Below are 5886 nucleotides of genomic sequence, written 5' to 3' on the forward strand. Positions count from 1 at the left end.
GCAAAAAATTGAAAAAGATCCGGGCAAGCTACTGCATATTTATATATATATATATAAAATTCTCCTCTTAGGCTGCCCGAATTTTTCAGGACTTTTGCCCGAATTTCTTGTCCTCTGGAAATTAAGGGGGCAGTCTGCCCCCGCCTCATACGTCTATGGGTCTAAGGGGAGAGGTGTCCCTCTCCCCTTTGGAATTTTTTCCATTTCCAGGTAGCCTCAGATGCAATTTGGTGCAATATAGCACACTTCAACACCCACTCCACTTTGTAAACTTAATTTTGTATTTTCACCTGGCCTTAGATGCAATTTGGTGCTCCAAATGATTTTTTTTTTTCTCATTTGGAAATGAAAAAGGGGTTCTGACTTGCGAAGCGGGGGGCGGAATGATACTTCCGCCCGCCACATTTTTCACTGGGGGGCTGGCGCCCCCCCCCAGCCCCCCGGTTCCTACGCCCTTGATACAGAGGGTGTATTCATAGTTTAGTTTTGTTTCGTTGTGAAAGGAATAACATTAAGATATAGATTTGATCAAGAAAATTTGTGCACCATGTTCAAAACCTGCTTCTGATTAGGTCATTTTGTCCAAAAACTGGTGTAATGCCCTTGAGGTTAACCCTTATCATGCTGACTGACATAGTAGTCATTAACACTGAGCCATGGAACCAAATGCCACACAAAAAATGTCCACCATGCTTGTGCACGATCCATTTACAAATTTTAGTCCCCGAGATACAATGATCAGTTTGTATAAATGGCATAGCTAGGCTTACTTTAGGGGAGGCAGATTTAGGGGCCAAGCAAATTCTGGAAATCATATAGAAATTTATTTTAAAATTGACGTCCCCAGATGGCTACCAAGCTTTTGTGTGTCTTCATCTTTTATAGCTGGTTTTCATATGATTATTTTACAGGAAATACAGACACACAGCATACAGACAACTTGCACGGATGAGCTAGCAGTTTTTAGGGAAGGAGATTTGTGTTGTTCTCCCATCCTATGCAGTAAGGAGGATTAGAGAAGCTTTACCATCTGAACAGTATGAAGGATTTAAATTATCAAGACTGTGAGAATGTGGACTGTTTATGCCAAGTCATAGTATCATTTCTGCAAAGTTTTATAGAAACAGGGTTCAGTAGCTTAACCACTGTTTATGTAGTAAAGTAAACATGTGGACAGAGTAACATCCTGTCCCATCCCCTTGTAATCCATGGTAAAAGAGTGTATAAGATGCAACTTTCACCATTTGTATTCAGTAGCAGATATCCAGCCAAGTGAAGATATAATATACTCTGTTAAATCCAACTACTTGTTTGTGCCTTTATTTCTTGTTCACATACAGCTGTGACAACTCTACCAGATACAGTATGTATATGCTAATTGAAGTAAAGACTGATGGCCTCACCACACATTCCAGACTGCCCCACAGTGTTGGTGTCAAAATTAATAATGATCCTCTTTCCAGAAAGTTATGGCACCAATTGATTTTCCAGACTGATCTACTATCAATCTTGAAAATTACCTTGAAGCGTCATCTTTGTCATGTTCAGATGAGTTAACTGATGGAGTGTAGTCCGGACTACCTGGCGGTTTTTCGGTGTATCCCGATGTGGATGCCACAGCAGCAGACGGACCATCATCGCCACTGTGAGATGGCCCTGGTTGCTTTGATGGTGTTCTTGTCTCTGTTGGTCCAGTCAGCAACTTCAATGGTGGTAGGGGGACCAGTGAACACTGGACTTCTACATGTGTTACATTCACTGAAAATTAGAATAAATGCTTATTATACCACACACATACAGTAGCCTGCTCTTGGACAGGGGTCAGCTGCCTAGATGGTTCATTTATCTTTTCTGAAGGGAGCATATCCTCCTGCTTTATGTGGCTGCAAAAATATGGGCCACTCACACCATGAGCATTGCAAATGACTTCAGCATTGCAAATGACTTCAGCTTGGTTTCATATATTATAACTACAATGTAATCTCCCTTCTCTCAGTAACTATAGATGTAGCCTTTATATTTTCCTGTGAAGCCATCAGGTATAGCCTCCTCAACCACTCTCGTCAGGCAGGCGGATATGATGGATAAAATACAATGTATATTATCCCATAGTCAGCCTGCCCGACGTGCGGTTTTAATTGCTATTTTGCTTTCAACGAGTACTGTTTCTAAAATTTTGGCCCCTGTACTCACTTCTGCTATAGAATACTCTATAGATGTATGAAAGTTTTCCATTCTTCCTTGTATTACCCTAGCTTACACTTCTCTACCACATTTTCTCCCTCACCCCCCCTCCCCATCCATCACTCTATTAATGCCTATTTATGGGGACCTTTCGGCCGTAATACTGCTGCCTCCTTTTTGTCTGGTAGCCTGCCCCTTATATACATGCCTCAATGTTTTACTGGTGGAGATTCCTTGTATCCCGTTCAAAACTGACTACTTAAATCTTTAATGCCTGTCACCACCCTCCCCTCCCCCATTTCCCAACTGTTTTTCGGTAATTACAAGCACATGTCTATAAGATCATGCTACCTTTAGATGGAGATGTACATTCTGCAGAATCCTGCCTTTATTTTCACTGCAGTTGGTTGGGGAACAGCTTCTAGATTAATCTAAGTACTGAAAATTTGGAAAGAAAATAACAAGGAAGTTATGAAAGTTCATTTAAGAAAGCAGTTTGATATGTTTGAAAGCACCTGTCACAAGCGTTTTCTCTTGTAACAAAAATTGCAGCCCTACCAACAAAAATGGCAAAATATAAGGATGTCATTTACTGTGCAACATACAGTATGAGCTATGACTCTGAGTAGATAGGTGGGAGCACATTATAATATTGGGCAAAATGACATGTAAACATCTGATGCTTGTTATTCTGGATTTTTCATGATGTACCACAGATAAAAGTTAATATAGCTCTAGCCTACGCCTAACTTTATCGTCGCCGTACCTAATTTAGGGCCTAACTAACTGAACGAAATTATAAGAATTAGCCTACTGTAAGTTAGTAATAATACCAAGTTAGGGGACAAACTAAAACGAATGACAGCGAATGACCGAATGACAATTGACTTTGTACAGGGTTAATTATCATTTGCGAATGACAGCGAATGACAACGAAGGACAGTGTTGAGTGGAGATAGAATGATTAACGGAGTGGAGTAAATGCGGTTATTGGTTTTCTGTGCAAAAATGATTTGAGGAAAATCGCATGTTACGTGGTTGCAGGGTTTTGGTGTAATTTACGGATAGAAACCACAGGGAAAGTTTGTGTGTGAGAATGCGCTTGAGTGCTGTGTTTTTTACCTCTGTAGATTTATATAGAAATATATCTGAAGCCGTTTCAAGATTATAGTATTGTTAGTTTCTAACAATTAATATCGGAAAAATGACGTTTAATTTTTTTTTTTAAATCAGACTTACAATTTCGCTTACTATAAGGTGCGTTTTTTATCTTGTCCGTACTTTACTAGATCTAGATACCCACGAAATCTGAACTGTGATATCCGGTTGAAGCAAATGTCTGTGCTGTCGTTACTGTCATTCGTTTTAGTCAACGCATTTTTTTAGTGTGTACAACATATTGTCATTCGTTATGTGTAACGCAATTGTCATTCGTTTTAGTAACACCCCAAGTTAGTCCTTGTTGTAGTAGGCCTAGGCCAGAAAATACACTTACTCTTTCCCGATCCAGCTTCGCAACTACTGGTCTACTTGTTTCTATATCTCCTGGAGATTTGAAGATACTTTCTCCAAATAGAGAAGGAACGGCATTGTCTTGTAGACGGCGAGCTGTTGGTGTTCCAAGTCCAAGTTGCGCGGATAGGCGATAGGAATCGAAACTTTAACTGGTGACGGGCGCACTGCACACATAAGATTCGCTCGAAGGTCCAAGTCAATCTTTACTAAGTTATAGGCAGCTAGGCTAGCTGAGCGCACTGGTACTAAGCTATCGCTGTATACAGTGTTTGACGAACACGAAACTTTCTTGTACTGTTGTGCACCCATTCTCATATGATATTTTGTTTACTGTTCGTGACGTATTGTTTACGGCTTTGATCTCGGTTAGCATATTAGGCATACCTAGTTTTGGTAACATTGGCGGTTCCCCGTGACGTCATTATCTTACGGAATTAGTTTGGTTATTAACTTAATTAAAACAGCAAAGAAACAATTGTGGAACTCCAAATTTGGAATATAGGGTTTTGATATGTAGCTTTTCAATTTGTGCAAGTTTGAAGGAAATCTGTTACGTGTCACTTGACCTTTAAGGGTCATATGTTTTTACTAATTGTTGACGCTCATTCCAAAAAATGGATACAAGTGCATAATATGAACTCGGGCACTAGTGGAACGACTATCCAATATCTAAGGAATAGTTTGGTCAATTTGGCGTTCCAGGTATTCTGGTTAGTGATAATGGCGCTGTTTTGTAAGTCAAGAATTTAAGAAATTCTGTACGCAGAATCGCATCAAAATGTGACTCCCGCTCCTTATCACCCGTCATCAAATGGACTAGAAGAAGGTACAGTCCAAACTTTCAAACAAAGGGTGAAGAGAATGAAAGGGTCTCTAGACGATAAAATATCAAGGTTTCCTTTCAAGTATAGAATAACCCCGGGAGCTTTGTTATGGGCCGTTTGTTACCGATATCAGAGATATACCATGTGAAAGAATAACCATTTTACTTTAATGTGGTTCTAACCGGACCTAGGTCGATAACTCAAATTAATCGATTTGTAAATAAAATGTTTTAGATCACTTTTTTTGATCATTACACACATAAGCTTATACCGCCCGTTTAGGAAAGGTCCGTATCGTGGCCACTTTTGGTCAAGAAATCGGATTTGTTACCGATATCAGAGTTATACAACGTGTCAGAGGATCCTTTCTGGTGGTTCTAACCTGACCTATAAGTCCATAACTCAAATCAATCGATTTAAAAAAAAAAAACACAATAACTTTCTTAATTATGTATAAATATTTGTATAAATATTATGTATAAATATTATGTATAAATATTTCTTAATTAACTTTCTTAATTCATAATCATGGACGTTAAATATGAATGTAAGATACTGACTTCGGTCAGCTTGCGGCTTTGATAAGCCAACTTTGAGGCATCTTCGCGAGTTCCTGCTTGCAGGAGGATCTAATATACATACATACATACATACACCCATACATACATTCAACGAGTTAAATGAATCTGGAGGATTCATGTCAATTGGGTGCGCGGGTACCATGTATGGAGGGTCATGTGATGTGTTCCAGGGTGGTACTAAACTGATATTTCTCTGTAGCAGTTCGAGAACAGTGTTAGTGACTTCGTGAAAGATTGGTCGGTTCGGACATGGGAACTACGGCATAAGAAGGTACTGGTACTTCAGGCCTACGAAATAGTGCTAATATGCTAACGTTCAACCTTATTCTCTTGAATGAAGGCAGGCTTTCTACATAATAGGTCTTACTTATTAATACAGCTCTAGGGGCAAGCTTTGTCTCATATGGCCTAACGTTATTACTACACGCTATAAGTGAATGTAGAAATGGGAAATGTGGGGAAATGTTTAGTTCAGTGCAACCACGAAATTCTCCATGGAACAGAGCCTATGGCTGCTCGATGGGAATATAGCTATCACGTTAGGCTACAGGCACGGTTATTGCTAGGTAACGGGTGTCGTCTGCTTGCTCTAAGCACGCAAACACATTTACGTACTAGTTGGGGGAAATCATCATGCGTAATAGGGAGAGTAGTATATTAGTACCACCCTGGAACACATCACATGACCCTCCATACATGGTACGCGCGTACGCGCGTATTTACTGTGTGATAGTTTCTCCAGATTCATTTAACTCGTTGCATACATTATGCTCTTAATGAAC

General features: G+C 39.7%; 1 long non-coding RNA gene across 1 annotated transcript; it reads right to left on the reverse strand.

Annotated features, from left to right (window-relative positions):
• Positions 1-583: 583 nt before the first annotated feature.
• Positions 584-4870, reverse strand: LOC139966808 (uncharacterized). Its single transcript, XR_011792766.1, has 3 exons — positions 3680-4870; positions 2536-2622; positions 584-1758 (listed from the first exon to the last, which is right to left on the reverse strand). It is a non-coding gene; the product is annotated as an uncharacterized lncRNA (long non-coding RNA).
• Between the last annotated feature and the right edge of the window lie 1016 nt (positions 4871-5886).

The sequence above is a fragment of the Apostichopus japonicus genome, chromosome 4, assembly GCF_037975245.1.
Source record: "Apostichopus japonicus isolate 1M-3 chromosome 4, ASM3797524v1, whole genome shotgun sequence".
Lineage (NCBI taxonomy): Eukaryota > Metazoa > Echinodermata > Holothuroidea > Aspidochirotida > Stichopodidae > Apostichopus > Apostichopus japonicus.